Here is a 13,476-nt window from a genome sequence, read left to right on the forward strand (position 1 = left end):
GTTAAAATTTATGTTCTCCTCCGAAAATCGACAGTTGGGTTATGGGCGACCACATAATACAGTCTGCAACTTGTGACGGGTACGTCCACCTGGTCAAGAGGTAATAGCCGTCTTCGCTAAAGTCTATCGAATATAAACGGCCCTCTTGATATCCCTTTATTGGTGGATTGCCGGTCAACCAACACTCAATCTCAGAGAGTCGCAACTCGACCCGAACGCTCGTCTGAATATCTCGCTGGCTCTCGGGCGACGTCTGGATCGAAAAACAAAAATTCTCAGTTGGCTGTGATTCTTCGCGTATCGAGTACACGGTGCGCTTCTCTTATTTCACGGCATTCTTTGTCGCTCGCGATCTTAGGTATACTGTTCATAAGTCGGACGTTTGTGATTATGTTTTGTTTGTGTCTGGTGTTTTGATTGTTTTTTGTTTCGTTGTTTTTTTTTTAATTGAGTCGAACGCCAGCTTTTTTTCTTTGTTTTTATTTTATTAAAAGGTAAGTAGGAGTCGTGAAGCACGTGGCTTCTATTCGGAGTATGTTTGAAGTTTATTTTTAGAGAGGCATTAAAGTAATTAGTAAAAAAAAGGACGAGTTTTTCCTTAAGGTGAACTTATGCGTGTTCTCTGCGGAAAACAAAAATAGAAATATTGTTTAAAGTTATCGACGAGTTGTTTATTTTTATTTGAGAATGGTTTTTTAACTGTTTATGGTTATGTCGCATGTTAAGAAAACTTCTAGTTGTTTTTCGTCATTTTTTCATGAAATGGTTTATGGAAAATCGTAAATATAGAATTTTGGTTAGGTTAAGATGGAGTTTTTCAAATTACATCTTTAATATTGGCGGTAATTCAAATAAAATATATTTTTAGGTATGTTAAGTCTATCAAACGATAACGAAGTCTTTAGAAATAAAAGTTTCGGACTTTATTCAAATATTATTCAATATTACGTTTAAATAAAAATTATGTTATTACTAGAAGTATATCCAAATACAATCACTCGTATCGTTTTTAATTGTTATTGTTTTAATATGAGAAGGAATAGCTCTATAGAAATAACTGAAAATATGTAGGGTGTTCTAGTTAAGAAAAGTTACAGTCATCTATCAATTATCATCATCATATATTAGATTGATTGGGTATATCTACAATCTTTTTCGAAAAGAATGTGAATTATCAAGGTTTTCGTTTAAATAGAAATCAATTTGTTGAGGGATTTGATCTGGAATAAAACAAGGAAAGGCACACCTAAATGAACTTGCCTTTTGCACCATAAGTTTTGAAAAAGACTCATATTAGCCATGCCAAACTCACGAATGTGTTTACGCGCCAATTCTCCACAAGGTGAAGTCAATTAATCACAAAAAATTATCCGAATTTCACCACGGACTCCTCACGAATGTGACACTTTCCCGTTTTTGGCTTTGGGAACAATTATTAAAAATATGTGACTGTGCCACTTCCGTGTATTTGGCGTTGCAAACATTTATTTAGATCTGAATGAGTCAGTTTCGTGAATATCTATTTTATGACAACCCTCAATACAACAAATTCTTTCATTTATTCGTTATTGCAAAAACTCACTTCCGACGGGGTAAACAAGAAGGATATGCGTGGAAAACATCTAAAAAAACGTCTTACAAGCTTACCAATTATGATGAGCAGTTGATTAGGGAAAATATTGTCTCGATTCCCGGCGTTTCGTCATCTTACTGAAGAAGCTCTCTACAAAAAAGTACCTTCATCCCTCTTTAAATATGTTCATTATGTATGCACTGTATAAAGAAATATACCAGAGGAAAAAAAATTCAGTCTCTTTAGAAAAATATGGAGAGATTTGGACAGATATGGACAGTGCAAAAAGTGTTTGCAGCATAAGGAAAATGCTAAAACTGAATGAATAAAAAATAGAAAAAAAATTTTTACATTTACAAAGAAAAGAATTAGCACGCAAGTCCAGGGATAATGACACTAGAATTGTAAAGGAAAATACGGAAGTTATATCGAAAGGCTCAGAAAGTCAAATTTTATATTTGAAAAAATTAACCATTTACAATTTGACAGTTTACAACGTAGCCAACCAAGATGTTTTTCGTTATGTTTGGGAGGAAACTCAAGAAAAAAGGGGATCAGTTGAAATATCTTCTTGCATTCTCGCACATCAAAATATTATCAAAGAGTTTCGCACGATGTCCGACGGTTGTGACGGCCAACAAAGAAATTCAATTTTCGCTGGGCTTTAAATTATTTTGAGTAAGACTCAATAATTTGTCGCGTACGGACAACGCCACGACCTTTTATAGTAAAATCAGACATACGAAGTCCTTTTTTAACTTTGATACATTCGGAACATAGTCTTCCAACATGAATCAAATTCCATAACGCGGTTTGCTGGTTTCGCTATGTGAAGAACAGAAATTTTCTTTGAAAACAATTACATAGATGAAGATTTTATGGAAGTAAATTGTTCCAGAAAATGACGTTCTAGAAAAGGAACATTAAACAAGTCATACAATGATCAGGTGTCTATTTTAAATGCAAAGTTTAAAGACTTGACTGAAAACCTCATTTTCCCCCGTCATTACTTTAAAAGCGATTATGCACATTCATCGTTTCGACATGGGACTGACGACAAGCGCAACATTTGACTTGTCACTGGCTAACCATGCTTTAGGCATTATGGACGATCTGAAACGCCGCTGATGCATGAAAGAGAAAAGAACTGCAAACCCCGTCATCCGTGAGTGCACAACACTCACATCCGTGAGAGTCAAACGCTTGGACAAGCATTACAGTTTGCCTAGTGACATTAATAGGTTCAAACCATGGTGTCTGATTAAAGATATCGGTCTTTGATAGTTTTAAGTGGGGTTCCACGGGCCTGCGACAACTTTTTTATTTGAGAGTAGCTCATAGTAGTATTGTACGAATTCTGTTTGTTCCAAGTAGTACGATATGTTGCTACATACAAACCTCTTTATTCAAACAAAACAACGAACTCTTTAGTTACTGTTATGGTTTTACCCATAATTCCCATATCCTCCCATAGATTATATAATGTGCAAATTAGACAAAAGGCTCGCAATAAATTTAAAAAGTTAGGTGGAAACATTTCAATCTTATTTATACATAAATATATTTTAGTTTTAGGGTATTTATTATACGCTTATAAAACAATTTACAATCAAATACTTGTTTGAGGTAGTTATCACTAAAAGTCATCCATTGAGCTTATTGAAGAGACCTAATCGATATTTTCAAATATTTTATTCATGTTATTATCAATTTTTGTTTTTTAAGTTTCTAGAAGAATTACTCAACGAATTCAAAGTATCTCGTCTATTTCATTCATTGCAATGGCGGACTCGTGACAGCGCCATATCCCAATTCAAAAGATCACCTTTGCGCCACTTTCCCCAGCGTTTTCCTTTAATCGCTATTCTGAAAATAAACTGACATAATAAGAAACTGTAATTGCCGCCTTCCATTCGAGGTAATCTACAAAATTGACTCTTTCGGAAATGGTGAATGGTGAAATGGTGATGATTCCACTCCTTATTCAGCATTTTGGTGTCTAGATCATAGTTAAGTAAGAATTTCTGAAAGCTTTAGTAACATTCATACCGAACACACTGTATACTACTACCACTACGCCAACATTTACAATTACACTATTTGATGCGCGTTTACCGTTTACAGTTTACCGTTTCTGGAGACGATAACTTGGTTATCGAAACTGGCTTCGGACAGTATATTTTTAAATGAGGGGTGTAGTGGTAGTAGTATACAGTGTGTTCAGTCTAAATCACAGAGATTTATCTTTAACACATCCAGTGGTACTAGAATTTGCAAGAAAAAATTCTTTGTCTTGTCTGTGTTAGTTTCCAGTTTGTTTCTGTATATCTGTTAACATCCGTCGTACCTATCATGCAGGAAATAGTCATATTCAATGCAGATTAGATAATTAAATGGTTACATTTCCACATTTTTCCAAAATCTACGAAAAACACATTTCAAATCAGATGTTATGCAACAACGCAGTCCGCTAGATTGTTTACATGATAATAAAATCTGATAGTTCCTGGATATCGAATAGTAAAAAAAAAGAATAAGAGAAGAGGCTACACGGAAGAAAAGAATAATGGTACATATACGAGGATATATTGAAAATTATTTTATTACTCAACATATTCTCCTCTTAACTGGATACATTTATTACCCGCAACGTCTCTAGACCTTAAAAAAATGTTTCTTCTTGCTCTACTAACCAGACCTCCACAGTTTTTATTACCTCCTAGTTTGAAGAAAATTTAGGACCTTTTAAACATTTTTTCAGTTGAGGAAAGAGATGATAGTCGGACGGAGCCAAATCTGGTGAACAAGGGGGGGTGTTCTAGTAATTCAAACCTTGAATCACGAATTTTTTGCATGGCAACATGAGTTTTGTGTGCAAGGGTGCTGTCCTGCACAAACACCTTTGGTTAACTTTCCGCGTCGTTTTTCATTAATTTTTTCCCGTAGAGTGGTCAGTAATGTCGAATAGTAATCTCCAGTTATTATTCTACCCTTATCCAAAAAATCAAGTCTCATCAATAGTAACAATTCGTTTTATGAAATCTGCATCGTTTTCAAATCGAGCACAGATCGAACGCGATGCTTCTACTCTTGTATGCTTTTGTTCAACATTCAAACATTCGGGGATCCATTTTGCAGCAATTTTCTCATGTCCAAATTAACGTGAACTATATGATGAACGCGTTCGTATGAAATATTCAGTGCTTCAGATATCCGCTTTAGCCCATTTCGACGGTCTGATAAAATCATGGCATCTTCAATGGAAAATTTACCTCTTTTGAAGCTTGCACTCCAATTTTTTACGGTCGCATACGAAGGACATTGATCACCAAGGGTATTAAGCATATCTCGATACTCCAATTTTTCGATTTTCACAATTTTGTTGGGCATCTTTTTTCTTTCAATTTATTGCGTAACTCTGGTTTACTTTTTTGACGTCAAACTTTACACTGACACTTCTAATAAGTTATTGTTCGTTGCTATGGTTACGCAATATTTTGTTTATGCATATCAATCCGTCTATTTCTCATAATCGATTTTTTGAAAATGCTTCTCATAAAAGCACAATTACATAAAAATTCTAATATACAGTTTTTCTAAACTGGTTTAAGTTGAACATTTATTTTGTGTTTTCACAATCTAATCATCTACAGAATTATTTTTCTCAGTGCCATTTTTTTCGATTAGGGACTCAAATTTTTTTAACTATTTATTTCTTTGAAATCCTTTTATTTAAATGATCAAATTCCAAATTTAATATTGGGTATAAACCATTAAATTGATAATTTCAGTATTCATTGACTTTTCGATGTGAATTTTCTACGAATATTCACAAAAGGTAGAAAGCTAGTTTACTCCATCCAATTACGTTTTTAATAATAACTCATCAGAACATCTTGCATGATTTATGAGCGCTATCATTCATTTACAAAGCCCAGACCACCATTTAAAAGCTTTAGCAGCTTTTGACAATGAATAAGGTCGAAAAAATTTTACGATTTTAGAAGGTATGAATGACTAACAACTATATATCAACTTTTATTATTTTTAAGAGGGAGAGAGAAAAGTCCATCAATAATAATGGAATGTTATTGTGATATATTGCAGTACTTAATTATGTAAGCCATCATAAAAACACTGATTTTATTTGAGGAATGTTAGTTTTGAAAACAATTGGAAAATTACATAAATATAATTGAAACTTTAAATATACAATGTGAAGTTGAAAATTTGTGGCGACCATGCAATGTTACATTGTATTTAAGAAGACTTCATACAAGTATATAATTCTCCGGACAAACTTCTTTAATAAAACTATAATCCTTACACCTCTGACTGACCCATACCTGACCCAAGGAATCCAAAGTAACCTACTTAACGTCCAAATAGCATACAATTAAATTAATCATTCCCGATATACCTGACTTTGGGACAAACTAAAACCTTCTACCTGCTCTTTGTTCCATACTTACACGAATCCAGACTAGGCGTTTGAAATTGTTTGTGTATATAGATTTGTTCATATATTATAGTACGTTTAAGTTATCGAACTTTGTTTATTGTGCTACCTCTCCACGATACTAAGAATAGCGCCCACAAATTACTCATGAATGGTGTTTTCCATCTTTATTATCGTATAGTGTTCAATCAAGAGACAAGGAACCTTGTAAAAATGTCCAAGACTGGAAATACAACTCCCATTTGAATTTTCTAGTTTTTTTTTTCAATTTTGCCTTCCAAATAATTACCTCTGGAAAACAGAAAGTTTCTGGTTCGATAAATGAGTATTAGATCTCCTTTCTGCCAAATTTTTGTTTTCTCAATCACCAATGTACCTCTGTGCGCCCATCTTCGCTTACTTAATTCGGTGCTCTTATTTTTTCATAGAAAAGTGTTCAATAAAAGATAATGCCGTGTTGAACATCAAGTTCAACGTTTTGGAACAATTGTAAAAGATACATTACGAAAGGAAATATATAGTTGTGAAATATTAGCGGTCTAAATGGCAAATTATTTTTTTTATGACTTGATTTGATGGTGTCCATTATTTTAAGCAAGATTATATCCTTTCTCTATTCTTGTGCTTCTTGACGCATCCCTCGTTTGAAATATTTTAATTTAGTTCGTTTTTTTACTATTTTTAGATGATGAAATCAATTATATGATTTCTTACGTTTTGCTCAGCAATGTTTAGAATTTTCAATTTAGTTCAGATAGAATAGAACAGTTAATAATTTCCGCCGAAGCCTGCGTCGCATCCTATAGCTTATTGTGTTCGAAATTTGAGTCTTTTAATGAAAAATTTAAAATCCTGTTCATATAATTTACACGCCAAATTAAAAAAAATGTAATACGGTTAGAATCTGAAGTAACGAAAATCGAAGGATTCGTAACTTATTCGTTAGGTTATTGATTCTAATCTGTAAATTAATTCATATTAGACATCACACTGTGAGAAGCAACGCATATTATCCTGTCAGTAACTAGTTAAAATTATTTTTTATTGGTTCAATGGTGAAAATAATGGATAATTACAATCAAGTAAATTTTGTTGGTATTGTCTATTAAACTACAACTCTTCCTGTGTCGATCGCCGAATAATTCCATACCGAAATTGTTAATACTGAGAGTAGTGCTGCTACAGAAGAAGTACGCATGCTCAAAAGGTTAACGACAGTTAGTCTGAAGTCTATTCTTTCGAATGCAATGTCTACCGTGTCTGTAGACAAACCAGTGTAGCCGTTACCTTCGTTTGTATAGGGGCTGTTTTGTTTTGTCGTAAAAGTAGAAAAACAGATTGTTGTGAAATTTGCAACTGAAATTTATAATAAGTGGCAATGAATTTTTATCGTGTCCACGTGTTTTGAGTGGCTTAAGCGTTTTCAAGATGGCCGAGAAGATGTTGAAGACGATTCACGTTCGCCCATCCACGTTAAAAACGGATGAAAATATTGAAAAAGTCGCTTATCTTGTATTCGTGCGATTGCTGCCATAGGAATTGACAAAAAATGTATGCGACCAAGTTTACGTGAAAATTTTAACATGCAAAAAATATAGTACCTAAAATCCTCACATAAGAACAAGAAGCACATTAAAATATTTGTATTGATACTTCAAATACGATTGAAAATGACACTAAGTTATCAGAAAAGGTCAACAACGAGATTTGATCCTGTTGAAGCTTTGAAAGAAAAAGCGTCTCGCGTCCCGAAGGAACGGACAGTAAAAGACTTCCCTGTCCTGTTTAGAACAACGGAAGATTCGCATTGAGCGATATAGGGATAGATGCGGGGTGTATATTGAAGGATATAATAAATGATATTTATTAATAGCCATACCTCGTACATATAACGTAGTTTATGCGGCTGAAATTTTAACCATTCAAAACATCAACTTTTTAACAAACATTTTCCTTTATATTTACTTATAATATCACATGGATTTTGACATTTCAACTATAATTGCAGTACAATTGAAGAAATTCCAATTTTTGAACAGATTAATTGGGTATCAGCTTGAAATACTCAAATTTTCGAGGGTTGGGTGCGAGGAGCGCACGTGCATCGAGCTCATAGGCACGTTTAGAAAGCATTTCGTACATCTAGCATACACCTACATGTGTCGAAATCGAAAGATCGTTCGACGAGTGCACAAGAAAATTTGATCTGCCGAAGTGAGCCCTAGGAAAATATACGAACTTTTGAAAATCAATATCATCAAGACAAAACGAAAAACCATCAGCATCATCTAAGATTTTCCAAAATGAGCGAATGATCAATACAATATAAAATATTGATCAAAAATTGAATTATTTTTGAATGAGTGTATTTTTGGTATTATGTTCAAAATACTGAAAAGATTGCGTATCCACAAAAAAGCCTGGTAATTATATAAAAATCATCCCCCCCCCTATCGACTTGGGATTGTGGGGGGTAGTAAAGAAAAGTGTACTGAACAAAAAAATTATTCTTCTTAATTCTTTTACAATTTCTCTTCTTTTATTTACGGTACCGCCAATTGGGGTGACTTTGCCCTTCGCGGTATCTTTGCCCAGTTTTTGAGAAAATGTTCAGTACATAATGGTTGATCCAAGTGACACCAACTGCGCCTAATGTACTTTATCAACCTTCCCAGATGTACCGTTGGCACCACTGAGTAATTTCTTATCATTCCAAACAACTGTTTTCTCTACCAAACATTCACCAAGTGTTTTATAGTGGTTTTGAACTTTAGTTTGTGGAACCTCCCTGAACAAAAGGTGAGTCGAATAAACTATATAGTTTATTGAGGTATATAATGAGCATTGACCATAAGTTGTTGTTTTTGTTTAATTCGTTTGATTAAATTTAAAAAACCTTGTGCGTAAAGTCACCTCGTACTTCACCAGAAAAACGGGGTTTCTTTGCCCACCTAGTTTTCTTGTTTAATCTTCATTAAATTACCATTTTTGAATATTATAATGCTAATTTTACCTAATTATTATAATCATTATACGTTTCTATCTACATTACAAATTGAACAAAATGTTTGCCAACACCAAGTACTTCTGAAGCTCACAGAAGAAAGCATGATACTGGAAGGGAGAGTACTAGTGAAGACGAGGACGAATATTCTGTGCATGACTCTAGTCTTTCCTCGATAGAACATGAGACGGACCATGAAGAAGACTAACTGTTTCCTCTGGCCAACGTATGGAACCAGATAGCATGATATGCTATGTTGGAGATTTCCTTGTTGTCGAACTTAAAGGAAATCAGTGGCACGTTACATGGCTAAGTTTTTGTATTGATGCGGACATAGGAGTTTTATTCTTGCGAACATCTGACAAGGGAAAAACATTCATATTACCTGAACTTTTAGATGAGTTCAACGCGCAGACATTGTTCTCAAAGCTGATACTCTACAAGAAAGAAGAGAAGCTTTCCATTTTTTCCAAATATTTCTGAAGTGTTTTTTAATTGTTTTAAGTGTTTATTTGGCAATGCTTTATTTTCATTATGTATTTTTCAAGTGTGATCTGTTTATTGAAGAATTATATTTGGTGTAATTTAAGATTTTTCTATAAAAATATACACTAAATAAAGTAAATTTAATTTTGTAATATCTTCAATCTTGGTCCTTCCAACATGCCAGAGTGTAAAATTGCCCACACCGGATATATGAACCTATAAGTCGCACAAATGGGGTGATTATTTTTCTGGAAAATCCATCTAGAAATATCATAAATTTGATTGTAAACCTGTAAAAATGTGCGCTCGAACCACCGTGTGCTCAATGCACGCATTCATTTCGAGTGCCCTTAGTAGGAGCTTGCAAGCTTCAGCGGAATTTATTAGAGAATAATTGGGGGTTATCGACGTATTTTCAATTAGCAATTTCGAAAAAAAAGTAATAAATAATCGGTATATAATCAGTTTAGAAAACTAACTGTAGTACTAAAAGAAAAGTATTAATATTATCTTGTCTTACAAGTTACAAAATTTGAAAATCCAAAATTGCTACTTTCAATTAAATGAATAAAAGGTACCTACTATTTTTATATATTTTCTATAAAAGGCAATACTCCGGAAACAAGATAATCTCGTTCTTAAAACGAACTGTTTTGCTTACCTGTGATATCTCTATTGTTCGCTAAATACATCCCCATTGTAAAGCACATCTACCAAGAAACACACTCATTCTTCGCTGTTGAACAAATCGACAAAAGACTAGTGAGAATTCCAAATGAAACCTGAATATTTCGATAAATGTCAAAAAGGTGGCAAGTCAAACATTTTAGCGTTAAATTTATAATGTTCTTCTTCACCCACAAACATGCTTTGAAATAAAATATTTATTTATAACTGTGAATGTTTATTGCTCTTTAAAGTCATTTTGTATACAGCAGTAGCTTGTAAATAATATACCAGATGTCTCAAGTATCCGTTACTTTATTGAAAATAGACACCTCAGAACGTGACACATACAATGTTTAATTTATATTCAAGAAAAATACTTTCATTTCTCTATCAAATTTCTTTTATTTATTTCCCAAAAATGACTCAATAACCTTGCGATTTAATAAATTTTGTAGTTTCATAATAAAGACGCGATTTTATAGTTTGAAAGATATTTTCTTATTCAATATATTTTTTTAAATGTACTAGTCTAATTTATGGATTTCACTTCTGAAGTGAAAGATTTACGTTTTGAGATATAAGTCTTGGGAATTGGGTGGATGCTGCAAGAGTTAGTACTCTTATTTTCGCTATGTTTCTTTGAGTATGAGGTCATCTCTATGAGAAATTATTTCTTTTCTTACGTAAACCACCTAATTTTTCAACCAGTTGTTTCAGAAGAGTAAAATATAATCCTTTTGAATCTTTTATCCATAGAAAAATGTAAGATATATAAACCCCAAAGACCACGAAATATTTTTGAAAACCAAAAGCATCAAGGAGCTCACCACTAAATGACTTATTGAGCAGGAAAAATATTTTTATTTTTTAAGAATGTTGAATTAACCAATTGTTAGATTTGATTGGACCAACATTATCAAAAATAAATTTCATTTGCTACAGGCTATAGAACAAATCGAGTTTTTGAAATTATGATATGGCCTTCTTTTTGTATGATCGTATCTAATCAATTGTATGGATAAAACATGCAATACGTAGTATGAAATTAACTCTTTTTCGAAATTATGTAGTCAGCAAACGCATGTATCGTACGCTACATCGGTTGTACTTGCTTTAGAGCCAAACCACCATGCTAGACGGCAAAAAAGAAGAAGAAAAGAGAAGAAAAAGAAATTACAGTGTCCATCCTATTAGAGAAGTGGATATTTCTATCGAGATCTAGAAAGCCACCCTGAAAGGTATTTTGAATTTATGCAGATGTCTGTTGGAACATTCGATTGCATTTGGAAAAATCCAGAGCGAGAAAAAAAACTTGCAGGATACTAATCTCTTCTGAAAAGCACATGCGGTTAAATCGAGAGTGAAAATTTCATATACGCGGATAACAGCCAGGCGACACCACCGCGTTGTCGCCTGCCAACTGGCGATGTAAAACAGATACTTGTGACGTCGCCGCCGCCTTATGCCTGGAAGTAGAACGGCGGCGTTAGCCTTTGGTTTTGATACAGGACCATGGTAATAATGGAAAAGAAGGTAGACAGGAGGAAAACCAATTATTGAGACAACCTACAGGGGCTGAAACAGGCAAAGACTTTCTTGGGAAACTATAACCAGAGAACATCAGCTGAATGTATTAGCCTAAGTAAGAAAAATCTACGAATAATAACAGGAATCTTTTCGGGGTCGCTTCAATAGACATGTTAATACGCTAGACGTGCAGATTTTGTTTCACAGTGGACGAAATCCTTTCAAAGGGTGAAACACAGCGGAACTCCGAAGCACTACACTTCGGAGAGTATGAAATGAAAGTGGGATTGACAGATCAGCTGTAAACACCGGGTTCCCTAGTATCGCAGCAAGAAAGGGGGACACATTAAATATTTTGGGTTGCAATATACATGATACCCCAATATCTACATACATACATGGTAGTATGTCCAAGTCTCTGTTCCATTTATAAAATGGTATATTATTCATTTTGCGCAGATCTGCAATGCAAGACATCAAACAAATCTCTCGTCAATGAACGATCTTGCATAATCGTATCCTCTATTTTTTCTTCGTTTTTTTGGCATTGATCCATCCATCCTTCCTTTAAAGCAACAGCACAACTTCGCACTGATCAAATCGAAGGTGAATAATTTTTGATTTCTGTACGATCTACAAAATTTTTCGTTGTACAAAAATACTGTCATGCGTCAACTTTAAATAACTGGGATAATATAAAAGAAATGCCACAACAGCTTATAAAGAAGTAGTACTACTCTCAAATGATATACGATGGCCATTTTTTTTCAACCTCCGATAGGCTATAAATGACAAGACAAGTTCATATAAAACAATAATTTTATTACCAAAAAATTGGTACACTTAGGGTTACTTTTCGACATAATTCGAAGTATTTGAGACATTTGTCATAGCTGCGGATAAGCTTTTCAATACCCTCATCAAAGAAAGTTGCCGCCAATGAATTCAAGTAGAGTACAAAACAGACTTTGAATCTTCTGGAAATTCCGTAGACAAAGTAGTAATGGTGAATTTGCGGTTTTATTTAACCATTCTGTCAACTCGTTAAACCAGGTCATCTGAATCGACAAATTTGCGTGTTGGCCCTCTTCATCATGTACATCATTACGGCCATCTTCAAACTTTCGACAACATCATCATCATCATCATCAAGTTTTCCCCATACACACGACTCATTCTCCGATGGATTTCTGCGGCACTATGGCCTTCAGCCGGTAGAAAACGAATCACACTTCGCAATTCACACTTGGCGGGAGCATCAATAATGGCGGACATGATTACGTGGCTGTAGCACAACGCCGACTGACGCCTGATTGTAGACAATGTCGGAGTGTGTAGTGCGAAAGCTACAGCGCATGCCCGCTTTCTCTGCACGGAGCGATCGGAGGTTGAAAAATAACGGCCCTCGTATCTATTACTACTATATTACAAATGTGGATAAAATAGTTATAGCAGTCCCTGTAAGCCATAGATTCTTACATATGTAAGTTGCAGCTGCGCAAACTGACCAAAGATTGAAAGTTATTTTTAGTTATTTTCCGTGTATTTTCAATTTAAATATTTTAATATATTTGATAAAGGAAGAAGCTTGACAACTTAGTATCTCTAACACTTGTCATTTATAAAAGTTACGTGATGTTGATCTCAAATGAAACTCGCTAATAGTATGGTATGGTATATAGAGAATTTGTACAGGCAAAAGTAGCCAACGTTTATTGAAGTCAAATTAAAGTGGGGAAATGATACCTATTACACAAT

The 13,476-nt window shown here is 34.1% G+C and overlaps 1 protein-coding gene across 2 annotated transcripts in view; it reads left to right on the forward strand.

The window, feature by feature from the left end:
- Positions 1-218: 218 nt before the first annotated feature.
- LOC130443821 (extracellular sulfatase SULF-1 homolog) overlaps positions 219-13,476 on the forward strand; it is a 72,323-nt gene continuing 59,065 nt past the window's right edge. The window contains exon 1 of one of the 2 annotated variants that reach the window (XM_056778683.1): positions 219-494. The gene's annotated coding sequence lies outside the window, so the exon portion shown is untranslated. Of the gene's footprint in view, positions 495-3,479; positions 3,588-13,476 lie in introns of those variants that run through there. The other variant, XM_056778691.1, reaches the window with a different exon arrangement.

This window comes from Diorhabda sublineata, chromosome 1, assembly GCF_026230105.1.
Source record: "Diorhabda sublineata isolate icDioSubl1.1 chromosome 1, icDioSubl1.1, whole genome shotgun sequence".
NCBI lineage: Eukaryota > Metazoa > Arthropoda > Insecta > Coleoptera > Chrysomelidae > Diorhabda > Diorhabda sublineata.